The 9,989-nt window shown below is 36.8% G+C and overlaps 1 long non-coding RNA gene across 1 annotated transcript; it reads right to left on the bottom strand.

The window, feature by feature from the left end:
• Window positions 1-2,476: 2,476 nt before the first annotated feature.
• Window positions 2,477-6,003, bottom strand: LOC142163393 (uncharacterized). The gene is made up of 2 exons (XR_012694479.1): window positions 5,442-6,003; window positions 2,477-3,033 (listed from the first exon to the last, which is right to left on the bottom strand). It is a non-coding gene; the product is annotated as an uncharacterized LOC142163393 (long non-coding RNA).
• Window positions 6,004-9,989: the final 3,986 nt, after the last annotated feature.

Raw genomic sequence — 9,989 nt, 5'->3', positions numbered from 1 at the left:
AGGAAAAATATTTTCTTTCATTTCAACAAAATGCATACTTTCTTTTCATGTTGTAGAAAGTGTATTTTTGTTTTGTTTTAATAAGAAAAGAGTATTTTCTTTTTAGTTATGGAGCTCACATTTCAACGTTATTCATGTTTGAAAAAGTAAAGCACAGTTTCTTTGGGTTTGTGTGAATTTTTAAAAGAATAATTAAATTCTTGAAGAAAATAAAGTCCAAAAAAGGTTGAGTGTTTTGGGGAGAGGGGGAGAGGAGCACATGAAACATGCGGATTTCGGGGAAGAGGGGTTAGGAGAGTAGCATAGAAAATTATTTTTTTAAAAATATTTTTTACTCTCTAACCAAACACTAGAAAATATTTTCTGAAATTTTATTTTACTCACCAACCAAATATGAGAAAATTAGTGATAAAATCACTCATTTTCTAGAAAAATATTTTCTAAGGAAAAAGTTTTCGTTCACTCCAAACACAACCTAAAAGAAATATTCTATGGGTATCACTTTTAATATTAAGTTGAGGGGTCACTCATAGAAGTTTAATTTCTTGCATTTTTTCTTGAGCCGAATATCTATCAGACGCAACTTTTCTACCTTATAAACGTAGAGGTAAGGTTGCATATACACTAACCTCCTCAGACTTTAATTGTGGAATTTCATTGGATATGTTGTTGCTGTTAAGCTTAGCAACAAAAGGTGGGGAATGTCATAGTGCATAGTATAAAAACATGCCAATTCCATTCCTTACCTCAAAGATTTTCAATATAGACCAGATGTTTTTACTTACACTCGAGACTCGAATTATGTTTGTATTGCTATGTGGGGCATTTGCATCTATACCCGTTTTTTGTATCATATTTTAACTTGTGCTCGCTTTGCAAAAAAAATTGCAAGCGCACCCGCTTTTTCACATAACTTCAACATACGAGGCTGAAGTAGCAAAGGCAATTACACAAAACTTCAGCATTCTAGTAGCCGGCCCTGAAGTTCAGCTCTAGAGCTGAAGTTTTTGTGTTGTAACTGGAAACTTCAGCTCTAGAGCTGAAGTTTTATTTTATAAGTTTTTGTTTAGTAACCCGAAAACTTCAGCTCTAGAGCTAAAGTTTGCCAGTTATAAAATAAAAACTTCAGCTCTAGAGCTGAAGTTTTTTGTACATAGGGATTTGCCTTCCTTTTTTTGTTTTTTCTTTTTCCCTCACCTTTACGTATGCCCTGCAATATCTAGTCTAGTACGCAAACACTGTAAAGTTCCTCCTCAGTTCATATTTCGAAAAAATAAACTACGTACTCTTTATATTAATGTATGAAAATATACTGTATTTCTGTGCTTAAGTCAATCCATTGATAATTTAAATAGATGTGCAGTTGAAACAACACGTAAATTCACGTGGTCATAAAATAACAGAGGCTTTGATGAGTTTAAGAAGTAAAAACTGTTACAGGTATGGATTCGATGGAATCAAATTGTAGAAGAAGAAAAAAGAAAATGAAGGAGGAGAAGGGGAGGAGAAAAGGAGCTGAAGTTTTTTAACAAGTGGATACAAGTTAAAAGTTTTTTAAAAAATAGGTATAGATTAAATGGGGGCGACCAAATAGGATTCCCGTGCAATTTTATATTGCTATATGGTTAGAAGAATCTCATCCTGATCTTAAATTGAAACCTAATTTTTTTCTTAATCATAGCTATGTGCTACAAATTACAATACTATCAAATATATAAATAACATTATTTGTTACCTATTTTCTAAAAAATTAGAGGGAGAAGAAGAGGCAAAAATTGGAACAGAAATAGCATTTGATTCGTTGATCCTCCAAATAAAAAAGCAAGGTTTGTTGTTGAGGGACATAGGGGTGTTTGATAACGCACAACTATGTCTTTCAAAGGACAAAGCGGTCGCTGCAAATATAATCCGGTTTTAAGTCCGGAATCGAATCCTCAGGGAACTAACCTATCTATTACACTTTTCGGTAATATTATTATCAACTCAATCAATCTCTAGATGCAAAATCAATAAAGATTGGATTTTTTTTTGTTTAACTACTTCAACTACTATTAAAAACAACAGTAAGCTAAAACAAAGAGAATTCAATGGTAAAGAGGTCTAGGGCAGTGATTTCCCCAATTGCTAGTTTAGGTCTTGACTCTTCCGTTATAATCTCGCCGTAATACTCTATGAGGATTAAAAGTTATGGGCTATCGTAATTATCTCTCAATCAACTACAATAATTTACTAGAGCATTCTCTCGAACTACTCTAGCTGAAAATGGGTATGCAACTCTAAATTATCCCACCAAAGTTTTGTTATCTCTAAACCCACTTTTAAGTTCAAGTAATGAATCTCTTCAATTACCCAAAAGTGGTGTTGTTCAATAGCTATCTAACCTATATTCTTTTTCAAGCCATATAAGGTAATTAGACACGATTAATCAAGAGCCCATTCAATTAATCACCATACAAAACGTAGTTGAACAATCATATCATAAATCCGGCTCGATTATAACAACTTGAGTCAAAACTTCAACCAACAATTGGTTCCATCAACCCTAGATAAGTGTTTAACTACTCATAACAAAATAAGAAATAACTACTAAATTGTTCATAATGTAAAATTGCAAGAATTAAAAGGAGATAGAAAAACTCTAATGTTTGGTTGATCTTCTCACACTTGTTCTTCCTCCAAAAGTAGTCTAAAATTAGCTTGTTTTTTTTCAGTAGGGCGAGTTTCGAAAGCTTATAACGGTTTTACAAAAGTTTCCCCAAAATTACACTTTGGTCCTCAAACTTCCAGCTACGTGAACAGTGCACCGCGGTCGCGGCCAACCGCGATCGACCGCGGTGAATGCCAACCTTTCTGCCTCACTTAATTAATATGCCGCGGTTCGCCGCGGTTCACCGCGGTGCCGCCGCGGTTGCAGTGGCCTTCTTGCCCAGGTCATTTATGCTTCTTTGTGTTCGAGTACTTCTCGAGTGAGTGTTTTTCTTCACATTATCGCCTCTAAAACACTCCATGTTGCTTCCTCTCATATAATATTCCCTGCTAAACAAAAGAACACTATTTAGAGCATTTTGTTGGCAAATTATCTATAAAACAACAACAAAGTATGGTCCTATTAAGGTGTAAATATCGACTATATAGCCTACTATCAACACCCCACACTTAAATCATTGCTAGTCCTCGAGCAATCCACCACACTCCATCAAAATTTCTTCCCTAATCTTTTCCTTTAACGACTAACACCATGAACATTTTACAACAATTTGCACCTAGTAGTGAACAACCTTTACCTCAAGAGTCAAACATTTTGTACCATGCAACATTTGCACTTACTCAAACTACTCTATACAAGAGTCAAGACTTACCTTTCCTTTGTGAATCACATGCCCTCACACCACACACGAGAGTAGTTCCACATATAACGATAATTAGAACAAGTAGGAACTAAGATAGACAAAATTCGCTCACTCTCAGAAAGAACGTTCACATGCCACAAAGATGCACCATAGGCTTGCCCGTAGTGTAATACTTTACTAATTGAGCCCATTCAGTCTAAGATCAATAGGACTTTACTTGGTTGTAATGTAGGCTAAGGGACGGGTAGGATATATTTAGATATAGTGACTAACCTCCCTAAGCACTTTTAATACAATTACATTAAACTTAAAGATCATAGTTGTGCCAACCAACACTTCACCTCATTTGTTTAAAACATCCTCATCCATTAGGTGCAATTTGTACAAGCCACCACTTATCAACCATTATAATTATTTATAACCCATATATTTTTTTCGTGGTGCTTTTTCACCGGTTCTAATCCCGAATCGAGGAAAAGATTGACTCCGTTTACAGTCCGCGAACACAAAAATCCGGGTAAGGAATTCTGTTAACCCGGGAGAAGGTGTTAGGCATTCCCGCGTTCCGTGGTTCTAGCACGGTCACTCAACTGTTATTATTGGCTCAATTATCTGATTTTAAAACACTTTTAAACCTATGTGCAATTTTAACTTTATAACCGCTTTTATTTAATTAATTTTTAAGAAAAATTCAACGTCATCTAAAACACGTCTTGAACCACGTCACATAAATACACCAGTGGTCCGCAATATATTTTATCTAACATTGTTGAGATTTGGATTTGGGTCACATAAATGCGCACCCGAGTTTTAAAAAGGTAAATTATTAAAACAACGCGCCTAAAGCAACTACACATTTTTAATTTGCGAGGGCCATGGAAATTTCGCTAAATGGCACGCCTCGAAATTTAAAAGAATTAAGATGTTATGTAAGGCTACGCTCATGTAAGGCTTAAAATGTCAGCCAAACATTCATTTTAATCTCATTTTTTAGCCCAAACCACTACTTCCTTTAGTCGAATCCCGAAGATCAATTCCCCAAAATGTCTTGTGAACCACAATTTCATTTATGCAGCCTATATTTCTATCGTTGGTGTCAACAGCATGATGTCAAAGCTTTTCTAGTTTATCTATATGCTCATTGCTCATAGATCTAATTTATTGCTAGTGTATTTTTTTTTTTATTACTATTTCAATTAGTTTCATTTTCCATTTTTCCCAAGAAATCATTTTCCATCAATGGCAGAAACAAAGGAATGCCATGTTATCGTTGAAATCCCAGTAGACGAAGAGCATAAAAATAAACTCTTACTTCATTTAGAGAAACAACAACAGTTAGGACTTAATTGCAAAAATAATTCGGAGTCAAATATATTAATCATCTATATCCTTAATCCACTTTATGTGCATATAATCCAAAGGAGCCTACATGAATCAGTTGGTATATCTAGTCCAAGGGAGTTTATTTGCAGAAAAACTATTGTAATCCATAATAACATTCACACATACATAAACGAGTTCTTTTCAACATTTTGGGTTGTTGAAAAGAACTATAAATCAATTAAGCCATCAACATCAGAGTAAGAATACAGATTCCGTCAAAAAAATGCTCATACAGACAAGCTATAGATAAACAAACTTGTATGATTTAAAAACCATGTATTTAAACAACCAAACATGCTCATACAGACAAGCTATAGATAAACATAGTTATTCTCAATTAAATTTTCCTGACAATGACAATCAGTAGGTTAAAACCCAGCTCCTATGAGTCTCAGAAAAATTGTACCAAAGGATACTCGAAGCCCATTCAAGAACAAGCATAAAAGCAGAACATGCTTGCAAGATTGACATTACCTACTGATTTCACATGATAGTTAAGCATACATACCCCGCTACTTACACCTATGACTAATGAATATACACAGCTTTAAATGTGTAGGTGAATAGCCTAAATAACATGTAAAACTATATATTTATTGCAGAATACTAAAGTGACAGAAAGATCAAAGGAAATTCAAGGCAGCTTGTATTCAACCCTTCTTTCAATTTACATGTTTCAACAAAACATCCAGGGGGCTGAGAAAGTACCTGGAATTCGAAAACAACACAAAAGTGAGGAATCAGCAGCAGAAACAGTAGCAAGACAGTGATCAGCAGCAGAGAAAACCAAGGAAAACCAACTTTAAGCCAAGAAATGAGGTGCAACAATCAACAGGATTCTACCAAAACTTCAAACCACACTTTTAAACCACCCAATTCAAATCATTTTAGTCCAGATAGATCAGAAACTTATTTCAGGAATTAGAAACCGAAGAGATCATAGAAAGAACTCAATGAAACAGTGACCCTTAATAAGCTTGGATCAGAAAGAACTTTTGAAACCAATGTCAATCCAATTCAAATATTAGAATAAAGGACCTTTGTTTTCAGAAGTAAAAGAAATCAGAAAATCCTGGGAAAAAAAACTTAATGAAACAGTAGAACACAGTCGTTTGTGATTTCTCTCAAAATTTTCTCTCTAATCTCTATCTGTGTTTGTATTTTTTAGTCCTCTCTTTCACTATTTCTGGATCTCCTTGTCTTTGAACTCAGTGTGTGTGTGTGTATATTGTTTAGTATTTTTAGAGTATTCTCTTCTAACTCTTTCAGAGTACCAGACTCCTGCCCCTTTTATATGAACTTAGTATCTATATATAGGCATTCAACTTAGTGCATTTACCACTATCAATTCAACTTTTCATTTCTTTAATCATCTACTCCATTAGTGCAATCCTAACCCTACTATCCACTAGAAACTTTTTAAGTAGGTAAACACTTGAATTAAACTTACATTAATCAACCGATTATTATACACATTTAACCAAACTCAAGCTAATCCTTAATTTAACTGACTAAATTATTAAACGAGATATGATTTCCAAATTCTAAACATACTGACCACACAAACTTATGAAACCAAGAACAAATTCACCAAACATTCTAAAAAACAAAACAACGAACATAAGATAGTTTATATCAGAAGATTGGTCGAGTTTTCAATTGAAATCGACCAGAGAAAAGAAAAAGAGATGGGGAAAGACGAACAATAGAATAATACTAACGAGAATAAACACAAACTAGGAAAGAACTCACCGGCCAGACTCGAACTTGGAATTGGCACTCTGAATCAACCCAAAATAATATCAAACGTTTGTTCTTGGTGGAGAAAAAACGAGCGTCATTATTTTGTGATGAAACAGGCTTGAATAAGCCAAGAAATCTAGCAAAATGACCTTTCATGCACTAGTCAGAATTTAGGGTTCTAAGGCTCGAACTCAGATTTGATATTCGAAGAGTCCTGGATACATTCGAGGGAAACTAATGATATATTGGGCATGAGGGGGTTATGGAGGGTATGGGGTGTTAGTTTGGGGTCGATTGGAGGTGGCGCCACCACCAGAGAAAGTTAGGGCGGCGCTAGGGTTCATCCATTCGAATCGATATTCGAAGGGCTCCAGGGATGTTCGAAGGTAACGGGTTACGGATTTGGGAAGAGGGGAGTGAGGGGGTTCTACGGTGTAAATTTGGGGCTGGTTGGCCACCGTCCGCCGCCGCGGGCGATTTTCGGCGGGCGGTCAGTAGCGATGTGAGGTTGGTCTCTGAAGAGAGACGAGAGACGAAGGAGGCGGGTTTTTAGGGGGTAAGGGGGTTTGGGGTTTAGGTATACTAAATCATTGATTTAATTAGGACCGTTGGATGATTGGAATCCAACGACTCTGATTAAATCATTAAAGGAAACTAGGTCGTTTTGGTTGATTGAGGTTGGGTCGGGCACGGGGAATGCCGGTCAGAGTCGGGTAATGGGAAATGGGGCTAAGTTCTAGTCGTTGGATGTAGATGAATGGACGGTTGAGATCTGTTGAAATCGAAACGACGTAGTTCTGTCCCTATACTACGTCATTTCAATGGTCTCAGAGACTAAAAGTTTGGACCGGGTATGGGGCATGTTTTTGGCCTGGACCGGACGGGTTTTGGGGTAATTTGATTTGGGCTTTGAATTAATTAAACATGGCCCAAGAATTCCAATTTCTCTTTTATTCTTTCCTTTTCCTCCTCTCAAAATTAAAATAAAAACTTAATTTATCCCCAAACCAAATTATTCTATCAAATTAACTTAATTATCTCTAAATAATAATTATCACCAATAATTGAATACCAAGAAAATCACACAATTTTGACCTTAAACACTAAAAATGCAAAATACGTTATTTTTTGGGATTTTTCATTTTTGTAAAACAACAATTTACTTAGTTAATTTAAAAATGTAAAACTAAATTCTAAATGTAGATGCTATATTTTTTGTATTTTCAATGCATTAATAAAATTAAATATGCACAAAATATGCAAACACTCAGGCAAATTGCACAGTAATTCCTAATTTTAGCAAATAATTAGAGAAAAGACCTAATTTTAGGAATTCTTTTGGAGTAATTCATGTGAGGCAAAAATCACGTGCTCACAATAGTTGTGCCAACTAAACACTCCACCTCGTTATCAACCATTATCATTATTTATAACCCATATGTTTTTATTTTTTTTATGCTTCAATTTCCACACCTTTTCTCTATCTCAATGGTTTCACTCAAAAACCAAACCACCACCCCACACTTTTACTTTTGCATATTTCCATTGCCGTTCAAGTGCTTATTGGGAGGTAAAAGGGTTCAAACGGCAAGCTATTCAAACAATTGGGTAAGATTCGCAATGTGGTTGCCAAAGAAATAAACTTATAGGCTCAACGGGGTTAACTACGATATATTACATTCAGGTGGGTTTACTTTATATATCCGGCTCAACAAAGAAATGCCTATATCACTTCTAAAACTGAAAGAAACTATTATTTCGCTTTGCAAACACATAGGGCAAGTTCTAGGCATCAAATATGAAACATGGCAGTAGAACTCACACACACATGACACATGACTTACTCCGGATTGGGTTATCAAGACATTCTCTTTTAAGTGTTCAAGTTAGATACAAACGTACAATTTTAAGGCACTCTAACAGGATTTAACCAATGAAGCTAGGCGTTACACTCTAGTGTCTATTGTGTTCAGGTGTAAAAAAAATCGATTTTTCGCTCATAGCCCATTAATCCTAACCTAAAACTAAAAAGCACAAAAACAAAAACTACCTATACCCGGTTCAAGCTAAACTCTTGGAAAAGAACCGTGGCCCAAAGAAAAACCAAGGGGGAGTTACTACACTACCTAAAAATAAAATAAAATAAATCTTTTTGGTCTTTTCTCTAGACTACTTCCCTCAAGAAAATTGTCTAACGGGTCTGTCATCAGGAAGAGTCTCCATATTCCAATTTTTTTATTCCGACTTAGTCCCTCAAGAACCCCGCCGAAAGAGATCCATCATCGGGGCAAGTCACTTACTATTTTAGCTTTCCTAATGAACTATTACTCTTCATCAAAACAATCAAAGCAAGACAAAACAAGCAAAATCAAACAGTCAATTATTACAATTACAAACATACAATAAAGTATCCCCACCCCACACTTAAAATGAAGACATGTCCCCATGGTTTAAAATTTAAAGAACAGTGAGGTTAAGGAACTTCCCTGAAGGCTCACTCTTGATCAGAGACAGTGTCTAGGTTCACGTTGCATGCACGTCCCAGCGCTCTCAACCAACCCAAGAATTTCTTCTCCGATTTCACCTGCCTCTCAGCCACCGCATCAACACGAACACCCAAATCAGTGACTGAGGTACGCAACCCAGCCATATCCTGCTCCAAAGCTGTCATACGGGTGCTCCACTGTGGCTGTGATGGGCCTGCCACATCAACTCTCAGAGGAGGGGGAACCTCAACTACCTCAGCATCATCATCATCATCAGCCGAATCATCATCAGAGTCATCAACATTCACCACCGGCTCTCGTCCAGTTCCAATTTTTCTCGCCTGAAACGGGGTTTTTAGTGGCAATCTCCCATCAACCCGAGGGTCTTCGGGGACTCGAGCAATACGGCACAACCGAGTGATCAACGAAGGAAAGTAGTGGCCCTTGGTTAGCTCAGGTGATCGAATGGACATCTCTTCATGAATGAGCCAGGCCACATCAAAATCACTGTGGGACATAAAATAATGGATTGCGGACGCCCGTGGTAGATTAACATCTGTCGTGTTGCTGGATGGCAATAATCGACTGTTGACAATGGTGAGCCAACACTTGGCCTCCCAGTTCAGATAGTGGGAGTTGAGAGTAATCTTGTGCTTGATCCATAGGTGTTCTCCGTCAGGAACACAGATAGTTTCAAGAAGAGTGCCCCACAAGACCCGTGTTCCACTAAAAGTACGATAAGGATCAAATTCACCCCGAAACACAGGTAGCCTGTATACCCTGCAGATAGCGTCAAGGGATGCATTTACCGGGGTATTGCGCACCATCACAACCCCATTCTCATATTCTAGCAAGTTTGCATAGAACTCCCTTACTAGTTGAATATTAGCCTCCTCTGGTACCTCGAAGAAGATGTCCAGCTGACACCGCCGCAGCTCATTAAACATATTGGGGCATTCCACCTCCAAAGCCATTCGATCAATGTGCACCTCAGGTTGTAGCTTTTTGGCTGCTTTCTGGTTGTACC

The sequence above is a fragment of the Nicotiana tabacum genome, chromosome 1, assembly GCF_000715075.1.
Source record: "Nicotiana tabacum cultivar K326 chromosome 1, ASM71507v2, whole genome shotgun sequence".
Lineage (NCBI taxonomy): Eukaryota > Viridiplantae > Streptophyta > Magnoliopsida > Solanales > Solanaceae > Nicotiana > Nicotiana tabacum.
This window is presented reverse-complemented; position numbering and strand designations above follow the sequence as displayed.